Consider the following 18,408-nt stretch of genomic DNA (forward strand, 5'->3'; position numbering starts at 1 on the left):
CAGTTGCCCAGAGGTTGGAATCTGTCCATACAAATACTGAGCACAGTTTATCTCCAAGCAACCTTACTAGCCAGTGTTTCTTCCTCTCCACCCGCATACACTCTACATTCTTGGTATAGTGACCTTTCCATCATTGCCCAAACACTTGGTCTTCTGTAAGCCTTTCTGCCTTAAAAAGTAGTTTTCTCTATCTAGGATATCTTGCCCTCTCTTCTCTACTTGGTGAACTCCCATTCATCCTTCAGGACCTAGGTCACACATTCCTTCTTCAGATCTACTGACCATGTAGCATTGGTCAGAGTCCAGTGTTGTGTCTACTGTTGGAATGTATGCTTATCTAGTGGTTCTTAAGGGTTGGGGTAGGGGTAAGTGGTCCCTTCTACTGACAGCTCAGTGATGACACATAAACATTCTATAAAATTCAAAACATTATTACATTCATTTAATTATATTACTTATGAAGGTAATTCATATGTTCAAAATCTGAAAGCAGAATTCAAACAAAGCATATAATATTAAAAATGCTGTAAGAAACCACATTTTGCAATCAGAGGTCTACAAATTCAATCGAGGAAAAATAACATAAACCAATTTCAAAAGCAACTTACTCAACAATAAAATTTGATCACAGGTACAATATTAAAATCAGATATTGCTGTGTGCTAATTATAAAGTATATGGAGTTTTAGCTTGTAATTAAAACCGCTAGTGAAAGGAAAATAAAAGAATAATGCTTAAATTGGTAATATTGCATTTCCCAATAATAAAAATATAGCATCTTTTACAAATGTGGTCTGCACACTTTAAACATGTTACTTATTAGTTAATCTTCATGCAGAGAATAGTGCTCCTCACTGCTTTAGTCAGTCACCAGAAATCAGTCACCACACGTTTTCAGTGTTCTCTGTGCACTGGACACTGTGCTATAGGCATTGTGAGAATTAAAGATGGGTAAAGAGGTGGTTCCTGTCCTCAAGGGGCTTTCATTCTATTCACTTGCTCAACTTTGCGTCATCTCTGATTGTGAATCCTAACGCTGTACACAAGATTTTGATTAACGGGCACTGTCTGTGTTCATACATTCTTCTGCATTGCAACATTAGCTCATCAAGTCCCCTCCAGGTAGGACCACCCTGGTCTGCATCTGTTCCTCTTCCAAGAAGGACATTTTTAACTGTTTGATGTAATCCCCATCTTGCCCCAGTGGTGGTCTCACTACTGTTCATAAAAATTAGCACCCCTCATGTACATTTAATTATGTTTATTTTGCCCCTCTGTCTTTTTCTCTAGACAATATCATTTCTGTACCGTAATCCTACTGTTAGTTCTTTACATTTAGAAAGCTTTTTGCTTTCTTCTTTTTCTTTTTTTAAAAGACCCTTGAAGTCCGAAGTGACCCAGGGTGGGTGTTATGTTACAACGTAAGCTCTTTCGCCGGAGTTTTCACTAAGGTCTTACCAGGACAGAGGAAGAGTGAAACTAAGGTAGGTGGATGGAGTGATTTAAAGAACCTGGAGTGGGGTGAGGACTCCTGAAGGAAGGAAAGAGAAGCTCACAGGAGAGGTGGGAGAGAGGTTAATGATATGCTGTCTAGTCCACAGTTTTCTCTAACGGCTGGTCCTGAGTAATTAAAATGGCTTCTCTATTCAGGGTCTAGTTTCATGAACTCTGCTGCTAGACTTTTTTTTTTCCTAGTGAATATTTATTACCCTGACTGTAATCCCTCATTTAACATAATATAAAAATTGTAGAAAAAGAGAGTAATTAGTAATAAATCATCATCTCATCCATTAGCAGCAAATAATGCCACTTTGTCAAAGTCATAATCATCAAGCAGTCAGCTAGAGGTGATTATGTGTGCTACCCAACTGGAATCAGTCCAAAAACAAACCACAGCTCCCGTTTATTATCCTAATTATGCCTTAATATGATGCTGTCTTTTGCTCCCATAAACTTGATAACAATAAAAAAGTAACAATGAAAATTGACGGGATAAATGAACAAGAAAGGTAGCCTGAGATACTTCCCAGCCCTGCCACCTACCCAACTCTAATTTCTGGTGCTGAAAAGGCTCTAAGATTTGAGGAGGAAGCAGAATAGAATAGGGGAACTCTTGGGGTGTTGGATACATGACTATTTGGGATAATCTTTTGTCCATTAGTCCATTAATCTAAGTAGAATACAGGCAGTCCTCACTTTGCATGATAACACGTTAACTGAAACGTGTGCACATCGGCACGTGTTATTGTTTTCCATGGTTCAGTGATAACAGAGATTGTTACCATGGAATTGCACAGAAGAGAGGACATGGCTCTGATGTGCACACAATTGAGTTAGCGTGGTGTCGTGCAAGGCGAGGACTGCCAGTAGTCTGTTGTAAACAAATCTTTGTTAACTTGAGATTTATCAGATTATTTGAGAGTGGTGGTGATGATGGAAAAATGAATAGAAAAAACATTTAAATGAGGTTTTCTATCACGTCCTAACCTATTACCTAGGGTGAAAGATACAGATCACCTGGGTTGGGTGGACCCATGGTGGGAGGATGGGACTTCTATGCTAGAGAAGGTGAGTGAAAAGTAGAGTGGGGACTCAAAGACCTAGGCTAAGGATCAGAGTTAGGTGGTGAAAACAGGTTGAAGACCCAAGAAAGAATGCTGGGTGTGGTGACTGATATGGTATGGGAGGTACAACTCAAGACAATCAGGACATTCCCCAGAACCAGGGGGAGGCCAGTAAAAGACCTGTGTGGAGAAAGTCTGGGGGGTCTCTTTGAATTAGTTGCCTAAGTGACTGTTATGGTAGGATTTATGATCTTTTGTGGAAACTCCTTAGAGGATTTACCCAATTCAAATGAATACTTCAACAGCTCTAACTGGCCACAAACTCAAGTTTTGGTTTCAATTAGTTCAAACTGGTTTCTATTACTTGCAATCAAACAATCCTAATACATGATAGGAATCAAAATGGTTTAAGATAGATAGAATGAAGACTAATGAGATCTTGATTGGGAGGAAAAGCAGGTTAGATGAACAAAAAATTCAGTGACCCCTACCCCTATTCCAAGGGCTGAGTCTGGGCCAGTGACTTGTGGCCAGAAGGTTCACAAAAACCTTTAGTGATTGGAAATAATCTTTAGTGCTCCAGGTTTATAACTTGATATGAGAGTTACTCGTGATGGGCCTCAACTATACATGGTTGATGCTCTGCAATTCAAAAACCTTACCAAACAAGATCTACCATTTTCTGGTCTTTGTTCTTAAGCCTCACCTCCAGCCACTTGCTACCTCATATCCTATGTACCAAGCAACCAGTCAACCTCCAACTGAGTCTCTTTCGGTTCCTTTAATGGAACACATGGTTCATAGCTCCTGTGCCTCGCACACAATCTCACCTGAAAAGCCCTGCTGCTTCTCACCTTCTCCACCTGCTGGTCTCCTAGGTGTCCTTCTAGGCACCTCTTTTTCTTTTTTCTTTTTCTTTTTTTAATTTCTTTCCTTTTTAAAAAAATTTTTTAAATTTTTATTGTAGTGTAGTCAGTTTACAGTGTTGTGTCAATTTCTGGTGTACAATGTTTCAGTCACACATATACATACATATCTTAGTTTTCATATTCTTTTTCATTATAGGTTACCGCAAGATATACTGCAAATATAGTTCCCTATGCTATACAGAGGAAACTTGTTGTTTATCTATTATATATAGTAGTTAGTATCTGCAAATCTTGAACTCCCAGTTTATCCCTTCCCACAATCTATATCCACTGGTAAGCATAAGCTTATTTTCTGTGTGAGTCTGATTCTGTTTTATAAGTAAGTTCATTTGTGTACTTTTTTTTTTTAGATTCCACATATGAGTGATATCATATGGTATTTTTCTTTCTCTTTCTGGCTTACTTCACTTAGAATGATGATCTCCAGGTCCATCCACGTTGCTGCAAATGGCATTATTTTATTCTGTTCTATGGCTGAGTAGTACTCCATTGTATAAATATACCACATCTTCTTTATCCAGTCATCTGTTGATGGACATTTAGGCTGTTTCCATGTCTTGGCTATTGTATGTAGTGCTACTATGAACCCTGGGGTACATGTGTCATTTCAAATTAGAGTTTCCTCTGGATATATTAGGCCCCTCTTTTTAAATATGCTTTCCCTGAACCCTAGACGCAGGTCAAATCCCTTCATCCTTTACTCCACATACTGTCCATACCTACTTGTTTTTATGTCTTCCTAACAGACGCATAGTTCTTCAGGGCAGAGAGTAGGCCTAAGCAGGAAATCTTTATTTCCTAAATGTGAACACGATTCATGAACCATATTATATGCTGAGCCAACTTAGTGGCCCCCGTCAAGCTAGAACACAGATGGCAGAGACTGTGTATGACTGGTGTAAGTGCGCTGATGGAGACTTGCTGAGGAAGGTGCACCTCCTAGTGACCAGGAGATGACAACAGTGGTAGCTGAAGAGGCATAGTTGCTTTGAAGACAGTATCTGCTCTCTCCTTGATTTTTACCTATTCCAGGTTATGGATGTAGAAGGTCACTCAAGTAAAAGTCAGAAGAACCCAGGCTGAAGGAACCTTCTGCTTGGGAAATGCTCTGGAGATGACCTGTCTAGTCACTCAGACACATAGGCACATAGGCCAGGATTTGAAGGAAACTGGATTTTGCTGGTGCCCATCATGCTGCAGTGCCTATTCTGAATCTCTAGTAGACTTCTGAGTCTCATTACTACATTATCAACTGCCTAATAGACATTGTCGACTTGAATGTTTCTGGAACTTCAAACTTAATGAGTGTAAAACTAATTCATCAAAATACCTCCCACTGCAGCTCCATCTCCAGACTTGTTAAGGCATCATCATTCTCTCACCACAAGCCTATGGAATTTTCTCCCATAGCAACTGATTAACCTGAATCGCCTCTACTTTTCCCTTGCCGTGTCTTTTAAAATCCATCCTCCCTTTCCAGTTTCACTGTCACTATCCTCCTTCAGCCTTGGATTATTACAATAATCCTAAAATCTGTTGGCCTTAAAGCATTTCACTCTACAATCTATCCTGCATGCTACCATGACTGAATTAGTCTTCCCTTCTCTTAATGCTAGTCTCCTGATAAAAACATTCAGAAGCACCTAGCACAGTGCCATACAAAAAGCTTGTAAGTTAATTAAAATTACAAACTTCATTGCATTTGGGAATTCTAATTGTAAGACTGAACATATGAATTGCTGTAAAATCTTTATTATTAATGGAAAATTTATTTTATAGATTGTTGGACGCTTTGCATTATTCAAAATATTTTTTATGTAATATTTTACTCAATGTGGTAGAAGCTGCACAAATAGAAAAGTAGTAATCTTTCATATTTGGTGGGGCAAGTGAGATACTTAAAGTGCGGTTTGCTCATGTATCTGTTTCACATATATTTATTAAGTATTTATTTTGTGCATGGTACTAGGCACTTGGCTGTGTTGGAGAGAGAAGAACTGAGTGAGGGGAGATCAAAGAGAATGTGATCCTATTTTTCACTGAATGTTGTGCCCCCCCCAAATTCACATGTTGAAATCCTAACCCTTGTGTGATGGTACTAGGAGGTGAGGCTATTGGCAAGTAATTAGGTTATGAGTGTGGAGCCTTCATGAGTGGGATTAGTATCTTTATAAGATGAGATACCCGAGAGCTTGCTTTTTCTGCTGTCTGCCATGTGAGGACCCAGCAAGAAGATAGCCATCTACATCACAAGCAGTGGGCCTTCACCAGACACTGGATATGTATGTATTTATACGTGTGTAAATGCACACACATATATAAAATCTGCATGTATCTCATTGGTTCTATGTCTTTGGTAGAATCTTGACTGATACACTCTACCCTTGTGATGAGTGGCTTTTCAGCAGAAATGTTTAGAGAATACTAAGGAATGCCTTTCCTTTTTGTTTTTCAGAATACTGGGAGGAGGGGAGACATAGGATCTGTCACTAGTTCTGGTCTTTCCAGCATACTTTTCTTTTCTCCCTTTTTCTAGTAATAGGATTCCTCTGTCTTATGAGGAATCTCATCCCTCTTCTTTGAATGGGGCTGACCTACTTTCAGTCCAGGGCCTGGCACTTGACCCAGCCTAGCCAAGCAGACTAATGCATCTCATTGGCTGCAGCAGTTGGTTTAGGGATGGGCATGTGACTCAAGCCGGACCAATGAGATTCCCCTTGTGACTTTTGCTTCAACTCTCTGGAACCTGATAGTTTATTATGAAACTTGCTAGCAGAAAGGGCAATGTAAGTTTAGAGCTGTGGATGAGACCATCCCTTCTTCTTGTTACATAGCCTGATGAGAATAAAATCAACAAAGAGGAAAAGAGGCTGATTCCTGACATCATCTATTCAACCCCTGAATGGAGCTGCATGCCCTAAATTGCTCAGTTATATGTCCCAGGAAAATCACCCCCACCTCTTTTTCAGTTTGTCCTGTTTAAGATGGTTTGACCTGTATTTTCTGACACTTGCAACTGGGTTTTGACTAATAAAGAAATTACACAGGAACCCAGTGAAGAGGTAGAAAAGTTTATGATTATAGAGGGGGCTGAAACAAAGCAAAAACTATTGTGTCTGGAGACATGAGGAAGATGTTACAGCATGAAACACAGAGCACTGAAATAATTCCTCAGTACGGTGTTGTTTTGCTACTGGTTGAGATGATCAGATTGTAAGGCAGCAGCTAAAAGCAGTTTTTCAGAACTTCAGTTGTGACTTAAAGAATGCATGTAAGAAAATTAAAACAATTAAAAAATTTTAAACTACAATAACTTTTACATATAAATAATTTAATTGAATAATGTGAATTATTCTTAGGCCTGCACCATATGATAAATCACCTAGTTAATTAAAAAATTCTGGTATTGAGGATATTAATAAATACAACATCAATTCTTGGTCAGGGTGGCCATTCTCATTTTAAATACCAGGCAGTCCCAACAGCCATTTCTTGAACACAGACTTGGTTGGCAAAAAGTTATGCTTTTCTTGACTAGAAAAGAAGAAGCTCTGAACTAGTATGGCAGACAGGTAAGTGAATGAGCATTTACTACATGACAGTGTTGTAAGTACTATTTTGGAGGTAGGCAAAAGGCAACTGAGAGCAAAGAGCAGAGATACCTAGATCAGAGTGGGGGTGTCAGAGGATTCCTGGGGGATAAGCTTCAACTGATACTGGAGGATAAGTAAGAGTTATTAGATGATGGAGGGGCTGAGGGCATCCCAGCCATCACCAATGCAGAAACACGGGAGACACCAAGCAGCTTAGGATGGTGGAAGTGAAATACGCATGTGGAAGGGGTGGGAGATGATGGTAGAAAGTAGGCAGCGGCCAACCACTAGGGACTTTGTTAAGCTTCAGAATTTGAACTCTGGCTGCAATTTATGGGGTACACAGAAGGACTTTTAAACAGAACAATGACCATTTATTTAACTCTCCCAAGACATTTTTTTTTAACCATGACCACACTTGGGGCTAGTCATAATTGCATGGCAAATAAGGAAATGAGCAATTACTCCTATCTGTAGGGTGTTATAGGGAAAACCTTGACTATCTGTTAGGCTCTGATCAACAGGACTTCCAAGGAGTGACTGGGTCATTGTTCTCATGGGGCTTAACCAAAGGCCTTGGGCAGAAAGACAGCACTTTGAGAGAAGGAGGCTTTGTACCAGAGGGCGGGTACTGATTCAAATTCATGTGTGTTCAGTCCCAGCTGGGGCCTTGACATTGATCTTCTGTACTCCGGGATCTGAAATAAATTCAGAAATATAGCCCTTTGGAATGAAAGCAGAAATAAGGGTGGGAAAGAAAGGGGAAATACAGAAAAGAATTAGCCCCACTTTAGTGAGAAATTCCCAGCAGGGTATTCTTTTAAGTAGCATGTATTCTGTTCTATTCCATTAATTTTAAAAGGAGGACTACTAGAAATGACTTATCTGAGTAACCCGAAAGATTCAGATCAGCTAGTCAACTAATGGGACCCAGGTCACCTTCTACATGAATGATGCATGAGTAGATGATAGATACAAAGAGCTTTGCTAAGTCTGCTGATGTTTAGTGTCTGAGAAATTGAAGGGTTTCAGTCAAATGAATAAAGATTCTTCCAGTATAGTGATTTCCTGTGTTGTGGAAGATTAACTAATGTATGCTTTTGCTAACAGTTTATTTTTCTGCTTTGACAAAGAGAAAAATTAAGGAAGAATAAAGAGTGGTATGCACACATACTAGAAAGATGGGAGATTTATAGAACTGCACTGTTTTACTGTTTCTGAATGACCCTTTTTAAGTGGAAAAGAGACCTGTGACCTTATTTGCATTTCAAATATTCCTGGAGTGGAATAGTGAAGATCAATGAATTGATTGTCAGAGAAACAGCATGAGTGACAAATTTCTTAGTAAAGAGAAAAGAAATACGAAGGAGGAGGATAGTAAGGTCTTCTTGATTCAGAAGTAATGGAACAAAAAGGTCTCTTCTATTCTTGGTCTCATTTTTCTAAAATTCCAATAATCTGTGAGGATGAGGAGAAAAATGCTGACCTGAAAAGTACAGTTAAATATTTTCTCAGCACATGACTATGTGATACTTGAATATGGCCCATCATTGGGGGTAGGCCGAATTTACCCTTGTCTAGGGGATATTGTGGGAGGCAATACAATGTAATAGAAAATGGGTTGTATTTGGAAGCTGAAAACCACCTTTCCGGAAACCTAGCCCTCAGCCACTCAAGGCCAGAGGGTGGGCTTCTTTTCAGAATAGTGAAAATACTTATATGTTCAGGGGAAGTCCCACTGCATAGAGTGGGGTGTATGTTAGCCCTGTGTCTCCAACAAACTAATCACTTTAGTGCGTAGTTGTTCCAAATCTGAACGATCTACAAATATTAATCTCTAATAATCGCTGACTGGCTTAGGGCATCTTGAATAGCATCACTTGTGGAATATCAGTTGTCCTGTCTATTTGGAGCGGCAGCAAGTTCCGTGCAGCTTCTTTCATGGTCCTCCTCCATTTTGGGGTGAGGATCTGGCTTGTAGACATTCCCTTCAGTTCATTACATCTCATTTCCCACTTTGTCTGAATGGAGGGAGCCTGAGATAAGGATATACCCTGATTCATGGGCAGGTATAATGGTTTGCAGGTTGGGTAGGGACTTGGCAAGAAGAATGAAAGATTGTTGACTTAGAGGTTTGGGGAACAGAAATATAGTTAGAAGTCTCAGAATGAACCCAGAGTTAGAGAATTTGTGTGTCTGTGTTGATGCTCTTTGTAATGAGTTGTGTCCCCCTCAAAAATATGTCCAAATCTTGACTTCCAGTAACTATGAATATGATCTTATTTGGACATAGTGTCTTTGCAGTTGTATTTCAGTTAAGACTCTTAAGATGAGATCATCTCAGATTTAGATGGTAGGCCATAAATCCAATGACTTGTGTCCTTATAAGAAAGAAGAAGAGATTTGAGACATGGAGGCACACCAGGGAGAAGGCCATATGAAAACAGGAGCAGAGACTGGAGTTATGCTGCTGTGAGCCAGGCAATACCTGGAACCACCAGAGGCTGGACGGGCCAAGGAACCTTTGAAGAGAGCATGGTTCTGCTGATATCTTGACTTTACACATCTCTAGAAAAGATTTCCACAGTCTGTGGAATTGTGTGAGAATAAGTGTCTGCTGTTTTAATCCACCAAGTTCAAGGTAATTTGTTACAGCAGCCCTGGACACATAATATACTTGTGAAAACACCACCACGCTGGAGACTCCAGTTACAGCTTCATGCCACTGAGTGAAAAGGCCAGAGAGGGGATATAGTGTTACTGGATTGACTGATCTTGACACTAAAAGGAAAATGGGATCACTGCTACAGAGGGAGAGAGACGGGGAGGAGGGTGGACACCCAGAGGCAAAAGTTAATGGAAGACTCAATCATCCTGTACAGATAGGACCACCAAAGACTCAGGTCTCTCAGGAGTGAAGCTCTGGATCACTCAGTGAGGTCAAGAATCCCTAACTGAGGTTCGGGTGAAGAGGGACCTTAGAATGGGTAGGGAATTGGGTAGGTATCTGTAAGTACCACCTATTGACTCTTTTTGATTGAGTTAAACATGCATTTTTACACTTTAATTTTCTTCCTCCTTCCTTCTTCCTTCTTTTCTGTTTCCTCTGTTATGTTTATAGGGTCAATTCATAGGAATTAGCTTAATACTTTGGTTTAGAGGGTGCAGAATATCAGGAGAAGATCATGATGGGACTAGTGTAAGAATGAACACTCAGTGATCTTGCACTTGAAACTGGGTGCAGGGCCTGATGAAACTTTGGGTCTTTGGGTGGTCTCCACACTTTGCGCATAAGGTGATAGTTCATTGATTATATGAGGGATAGTTACATTGTGTTAAGCCACCGTATTTTAAAAAAGCAGATGCATGGGAAGAAGAATGTATGTTGATATGGAAAAGATGAGATGGACATTTGTCAACTGTTTTGACATCTAGTATCTAAAATCACTATCTCTGTGTGGAAGATTCACTACTTTATGAGTCTTAGGGAGGCTTAGACTGCCTCCTACATAAAAGCCAAGCACTTTTCCAGCCTCCCTTGCAGATAGGGCACAGGCACATGACCTGGGCTCCACCAATCAGAATTCCCCACCCAGAGTTGGAAACTAGAGCTAGAAGATGAGAAGAAGCAGGAGTCACAAGGGGACCTGGTGGCAGCAGCTGTCCCCCTATCCAGTTTTGAAGGGCAGTGTGGTGAGGTTTTAGTGCTCTTATCAGTGTCCTGTGTTGGTGGCTTGGAGATGTAAGCTGTAGTGTCTGTGTTTAGCAGTGTCTTCCCAGGGCTATTCTGTGAGCCACCCAATATCTTCTTAATAAGTTCTTTTTCTGCATAAATAAGCTAAGCTTGGTTTCCTTGCCTGGAGGAATCTGACTGATATAGTAAATCATTAGGGTTCTAATTATCTTTTAAAAATACATCTTTTTATTTTATAAATACCAAAGAATATATATATATATATATATATATATATATATATATATATATATATATATATGATAAAATATAAAAAATTAGTTTTATCACCTATTCAGTATGTCTAAACAATATTTAGCTCTGCTTATTTTTGAGCTTTATGAAATAGTACCAGTTTTGTATATAGTCTTCTGGTATCGCCAATTTTTAAAAACTCAACACTAGTTCATATATCTAGGTAGTAGGAGAATGAAATTAGTGACATGTTTACTTTTTGTATTTTAAAATATTTATCACATATTGAGGTAGAAAATTTTATTTGTTACACATCCTCCACTAGAATTGCTTACAAGAGAATCTGACAGACCTGGAGAAGAACTACACATTCCAGGGAATGCTTTATGCCTTTTTTTTTTTTTTTTCCACAAGCAGCAAAGGAAGAACAGGTACATGAAACTACTGTGTCATCCAGGTTTCCAGAGGGGCTGTGACTAGTTGGCTGGACAGAAGTCTTGGTGGTGACACATTCAGGAAGGGCCAGCAGGTGGGGAATGGTGACAGTGGAGATAGCATTGTATCAGCAAGGAAAGATGAGAGACAAAAAGCCATGGTTTCTGGCTTTCAGGCAGAGCGTATGTGTGTGTGCACACATATGCACATATGTGTGTGTAGAGATTTGAGAGAGCAAGAAGCCCTGGAGAAATTTTAGGTTGTGTAATATCTGAAGAAAAGAGAAAAGGGGATTTTAAAGAAGTGTTTTTATAAGACAAATATGATTTCTTCTAATATTCTTCAAAAGATGAAAGCAATATTTGGATTGCCTTTAAAATTTTTTAATGAACTTTATTTTTTAGACTAGTTTCAGCTCTACAGGAAAACTGAGACAATGGTACAGAGTTCCCATATACCTGTACCCAGTTTCCCCTATTATTAACATCTTAACATTAGTATAGTACATTTGTTATGATTAATGAACCAATATTGATATATTATTATTAACTAAAGCCCCTAGTTTCTTCAGATTTCCTTAGTTTTTCCCTAATGTCCTTTTTCTGTTCCAGGATCCCATCCAGGGTACCACGTGACATTTAGCTGTCATGTTTCCTTAGACTCCTTTTGGCTGTGGCAGTTTCTCAGGCTTTCCTTGTTTTTGACGACCTTGCCAATTTTGAGGGGTACTGGGGAGGTATTTTGTAGGATATCCTTCTATTTGTCTCCTGTTTTTCCTATGATTAGACCAGGGTTGTAGTACCTGGAGGAAGACCACAGAGGTAAAGTGCCAATTTCATCATATCATATCAAGGCACGCACATACTGTCAATGGATTGTCATTTTGTTTCTTGGACTTTTAAAAAAATTCAGCTTCATGTAATAGTTGGAACTGAAGGACCATAGGATTTTTTCTGGTTGCAACTGAATATAGAAGAAATATCTGCTTATTAAAAAAATCATAAAAAATATTATATATGGCTTCTAATGAAGACTGTCACATTCTAGAAGCTGCCATTGAGTGTTGTACTTATATTCCTTAACCCCAGCTCTCTCTCTTTCCCTAGGCCTCTTTGCTCCTGTGGGATGGATGGATCTTGGGCAGCTGGTCCTTGCTGGTGCCTATTTGGTATGTTATTTCCCTTGCTCAGCTGTCATTTTCATTTGGGCTCTAATATTAGGAAGAGGTAACTCTAGATCTGGCTTCTCCTTTTCACCTCAGCAGGCTTCCCATTCCCTACTCAGATCCATCCTGCCTGTCTAGGCTAGCGAGAGGGAGTTTTTCATACATTTGTTTATTTTCTGAACACTTTTGGAGCTCTCTTTATAGAATCTTGGAGACACTAATTTGTACATACCTTAGGGATGGGAAGTGCCACCATACAGAATGTCATATTAGATCCTTTTATGTCATATACAATGTACATAATGCTCTGTTAGAGTTTGGAAAGTGCTTTCACGTACGTGAGGTTTTGACTCCCACACTAGATTCGTGAGGTAGGTAGGCCATGTATTACTGTCTCGCTTCTGTAGGAAGTAGAGGGGTAAGAAACTTAAATAACTTGCCCAAGATGACACAAGTGAATGACAAGGACAGACTTCCATACGGGGCCTGCTGGCTGCAGGTTATTACCCCAGTGCATTGGTTTGTTAGCGCTGCTGTGACAAAGTACGATAAACTAAATAACAGAAACCTATTGTCTCACAGTTCTGGAGGCTAGAAGTCCAAGATCAGGGTGTCGGCAAGGCCGTACTCTCTCTGAGGGAGCCAAGAAAGGATCTGTTCCAGGCCGTTCTCCCAGCTTCTGGTAGTTCCTTGGCTTGTGGCAGCATAACTCCAGTCCTTGCAGGGCGTTCTCCCTGGGTGTGCCTCTGTCCTTTGTGCTCCCCCTTGGCACTTAAGCCACACTGCCTCTCTCATTGTCCCTCATTTATTTTATCCACGCCGCACTGTGTGGTTTCTACAAGAGGTCTAGCATACAGTTTGGAAGCATCTCTAATTTCAGATCTCAAGATTGTCTCTCCCATGTGTGGGGAGAGGTTCTCTGTATCCATTGCCCCTACAAAAGGCGCAGGCGAGCCAACAGCGCTGCTGACTGACTTCCTTTCAAAATGCCACAACCATTGAATACAGTAAATTTGTTCTACTAGAAAGGGTGGGTTGTAGTCAGCAGGAGTAAAAGCCATGCCACTTATTGGTCTAAAAAGGTATTTAGCAGCTACAAATAACCTCCTGGATTAATGGAATCAACAGTCTTTAGGTCTCCAGATGTAAAGGGACCATTTATTCGACATCCATTCATTTATTCAACAAGCCGTGGTGCCGGTTTGGGTCGAGCTAATTCTGAATCGAGGCTGCTGTCCTTCCTCTTAAGGCTTTCTTCAATAATTATTCTGTTATTGACACATCACTGACCCAGGCATGACTAATGGGTTAGTATTACTGAGAGATGCAGCTAAAGGTCACCTCGGGGAGGGGGCTGTGGGGGGAGCTGTGCTGACATTTCCATGGTGCAATGGTGGAGCAAATGGAGATTTTAAGGGGGCAGACCCCACTCAGCCTTTGCAGGAGACTAGAGTGCCATTACAATGCTGCATAATCAAATCTCTTCCTTTTCTGCAATCTTTGTTCCACTTATTAATTAAGTGCAATGACACAAGAGGGTGAGCGCTGGTGGTCTGTGGCACACTTTGGTGTATTGTTAGCATAGTGGCGCAGGCTTGATTATCGTCAGTGTGAACAGTAGCAGGTTACTTATTGGGTAATAAGACTGACCCAGGAGTGTCTTTATGAGAGTTGAAAAAGGAATTTTCAGATAAAAGAGAAAAAAATATTTTTAATGAAATTTAGAAAATGGGATCAGAGTATAATTTATGGACCAAATCTTGCCCTCCGGCATCTGCAAAGATAGAAAGAAGACAGGGAGGAGGAAAGAATCCAGAGCTCAGGAAATTTCTCATTAGTTCTATCTCTCCTTTTCCTGTCCATCTGTAACCCCAAGTCAGTGGATTGTCCACATTTGTAGGCAAGGTTTGCTATCATCTCAGGATGCCTTTTTTCTTTCAAATACTGGAGGGCTTTCCTGGAAAAGACTCTAGCTGATCACTTTTCTCCATCAGTTTTCCTGTGTGTAAAATGGGCAGATGAGTCCTTGATACAGTATTGCCTCACAGAAAGTTTGGGAGACACAATGAGTATAAAGATCTTTGTGCTCTATGTGGGAAGGCGTGCTGGAAACACGAATCAGTCCTCATAGATCAGTGCCGTGCCCACTGAGATGACGCAACAAATGTTTTCCGAATGAATAGATGAACTGGAAAAGGCCTTTTTTGTTTGCTTGCTATGGTGGATGTGGGCATGTGCTGCTTAGATCTTCTCTCTTTCCTGAGGTCTGATGCCCCAAGCTGCTAGCCCCTTCTGGGTTGTCAGCCCCAGGTTGTTCTGGGTAGGGAGATCAGGCTGGTATAAGGCCATGACCTCTTCCTGGGGCAACTGCATCCAATGACTGACTCATGGAAGGGTAGGGTTCCTTGGCCCTCTCACCCATATGGAACAGTGTTGAGTGGAGTCATCTTCAGAACTCCGCAGAGGGTCGGCTGAGATGTCTGTTGAAACTGCATTGCATCCCGACTTCTCTCTCTGCCCAGTTTTGTTTCCTTCCCTTCCTTCCATAGTTGTTGTATCCCAGGAGCACCCCCTAAAAGTGTCCTGCACACTAGTCTCTGTCTGAGAGTCGGCTTCCTGGGGCACCCAAGTGGCAACATTCATGAGATTACGCAGGTGTTATGTGCTGTGCTACAAATGGGAGAAGATTTGGGGGCTGACTGGACAGGGTGGAAAAGACATGTGATACTCATCGACTGCTGAGAGGACTCTTGTTTGTGATTAGAACTTTTGTGTGGACTTCGCAGGCTGGAACACAGCAGATTCCACCAGCAGCCTCACCCTACCCTGTCCCTGCTTTAGTCTGGTATCTAATGGCTATGGCCTTCTTGGAGCCAAACTTTTTTGATTCTCTCCCTTTGAAGGCTGGAACATGTGGGGCCGGGTGTACTGGAAACATGACTATATTATTATACAGCAGATGTTAATGAAGAATGGGCACATGAGGTTAATAGTACTTTTTGATTGGCTTATTGCATTTTGAAGAGAACATTGAAGCTATTAAAGCTTGCAATTGGGAAACAGCCTCTGATGACATCTACATATTTCTGTGACCCATATTTAAAGGGTTTCATTCAGCTCTCTAATAAGTGAAGGGAACAATTCTGACAGTGCCTTCTCTTTATTGCCTTCCCCCATTTTTCTTTTTCCAGGGCAGGTGACATAATGCAGACCTTCTCTGCATCCTGAATCTATGTTTATTTGGTCCTGCTGTTCGGTTGGCTCTATTGTTAGGAGAAGAGAATATGAGAGAAGAAAAGTTATGCTCCTTAGAGGCTTTTCTAATTAACTGTTTGAAAGAGACTTTTAAAAAATGCCTAAGTGTAAGGTTATTTGTATGCCTAATTTCGTTTTTATGTTACACTTACTTTTAAGTGTAATTTACCAAGGTTTAACACTTGTATTCTTTCAGGGGCATTACATAGAGCATTGCACATTTATTATAGCCCTTTAAATGGCGGTATTTTATTTCCATATGCTTTTAAATGGTTATTGAGTGGATTTGGTGCTCTTCCTGCAGTTAAAGTGCATTTTTTTTTATTGTGCATAAATGGTAAATAATTGATACCTGCCATATGCTTCTCTCTCCCCTTCTGAGCTCCCCTTTCCCTTCCCCTCTTCTTTCTCTTCCCATCTCTGTTCCTATTGGTTTCTGCTCTAATCTTGCTCTTTATCCTTTCCTCTCCTCTCTCTGCAGGTCTCCACTGCTTTCAACACCATTTCCTTGCCTCTCAATATGCTCATTTGAGGGGTTGGTGGTGGTTCACATGGATTCTTTTTTGTTTTGTTTTGTTTTTGTTTTTGTTTTTGTTTTAGCATTTTTTATTGATTTATAATCATTTTACAATGTTGTGTCAAATTCCAGCGTAGAGCACAATTTTTCAGTTATACATGAACATATATATATTCATTGTCACATTTTTTTCTCTGTGAGCCACCATAAGATCTTGTGTATATTTCCCTGTGCTCAGATGGATTCTTGAGACCAGTGCATTACCCGGTGGGGGATGAAGGAGGCGGGTAAGGGCATACAGCTTTTAATTAGGTGATGCCCAGATCAAGAATTCAAAATAAGAGAGTGGTTTCAGGGAACAATTGTTTTTTTCTTTCTTTTTTTTTTTCTTTTTGTATATATATTTTTATTGAGGTATAGTCAGTTTACAATGTTGTGTCAATTTCTGGTGTACAGCATAATGCTTCAGTCATACATGAACATACATACATTCGTTTTTATATTCTTTTTCACCATAAGTTACTACAAGATATTGAATATAGTTCCCTGTGCTATACAGTATGAACTTGCTGTTTATCAGATTTTGTGAGAATCTTCCCATATTTCGAAATGAGAGGCACTGCCAGAGTTCAGTAGGTGTTCTGTGCGATTCAGTGGGTTTGTAGATGTAATTCTTGGTGTATTTGTGGAATAGGGCTAGCTGTGAGTTTCTCTACTCTGCCATCTTGGCATCTCCCACATTTCTTGAAAATATATATGTGTATATTTTTTTTCTTCAGATTGGTAATTGATACTAGGCTATTCTTGTTGCCTCTGCTTCTCTAACGAGTGACAACCTCTAGAAGCTTGAAATTAAGGGAGATGTGGCCAAGTATGTGGCTAAGATCATTCTTAGCAGGCAAAGCTTCTCAAGCTGAACAGTTTGAAAGGATCTCTCATTAAGGAAAGAGGAGGATAAACAGTGCAAGAGGATATTTAAAGAATATTCAGTTGGATGAACTTGTTTTGCAGAAATTCTTGCTATATAGAAGCCACATAACTATAGAAATTTTGATTTCTTTGCTTCTAAGTCCCCAGAAGGCAAAAAAAAAAAAAAAAAATCAAAATCCATTTATAGATCTTACAGCCCACCAATACTAGAAGAGTTTTTCTTTTTGAAATTTTAGAAAGGAGTTGAAAATTTAATTGGAAATATAAGGAACCCAGAATAATCAAAATAATCTTGAAAAAGAAGAAAAAGTTGGAAGACTTATATTCTCAATTTCAAAACTTACTACATAGCAACAGTATTAAGGCAGTATGGTACTGGGATAAGGATAGACATATTGATCAATGGAATAGGAATGAGAGCCCAGAGGTAAATCTACAGTCAGCTAGTTTTTTGGGAGAAAAAAGCCAACATCATTCAATGGAGAAAGAACAGACTTTTCAGCAAGTGGTGCTGGTACACCTGGACAGCTATATGCAAAAGAATGAAGTTGGATCTCTGCCTTACACTTGTACAGAAATTAACTTAAAATGGATCAAAGGGCTAAATGTAAAAGCTAAAACTATAAGACTCTTAGAAGAAAGCATAGAAGTGAATCTTTGTGACTTTGGATTTGGCAATGGATTCCTAGATATGACACCAAAAGCACTAGCAACAACAACAGCAGAAAAGATAAATTAGACTTCTTTAAAAACTTATTCTTTGAAGTACACTATGAAGGAAATGTAAAGACAACATGCAGAATGGGTGAAAATATTTCCAAATCATATATCTGATAAGTATACTTAAAATATGTATTTAGAATATATAAAGAATTATTACAGTTCAATAATAGACAACCATATTTAAGAATGGGCAAATGATTTGAGTAAACACCTTTCCAAAGAAAATAACCAAAAGACCAACAAGCTCAAGGAAAGATGCTAACCATCATTAACTATCAGGGAAATGCAAATCAAAGCCACAATAGGATACCACCTCACACCAGCTATGATAAAAAAGACAGGCAGTAACAAGTGTTGTCAGGCTGTGGA

General features: G+C 39.8%; 1 non-coding gene across 2 annotated transcripts in view; it reads left to right on the forward strand.

Moving 5' to 3' along the window:
• Positions 1-18,408, forward strand: part of LOC105093564 (KLF transcription factor 7) — a 205,647-nt gene that overhangs the window by 110,705 nt on the left and 76,534 nt on the right. For both annotated transcript variants that reach the window (XR_010380646.1, XR_010380647.1), the window contains exon 4: positions 12,556-12,617. This is a non-coding gene — a transcript (KLF transcription factor 7). The remainder of the gene's footprint in view (positions 1-12,555; positions 12,618-18,408) is intronic.

This window comes from Camelus dromedarius, chromosome 4 (genome assembly GCF_036321535.1).
Source record: "Camelus dromedarius isolate mCamDro1 chromosome 4, mCamDro1.pat, whole genome shotgun sequence".
Classification (NCBI taxonomy): Eukaryota; Metazoa; Chordata; class Mammalia; order Artiodactyla; family Camelidae; genus Camelus; species Camelus dromedarius.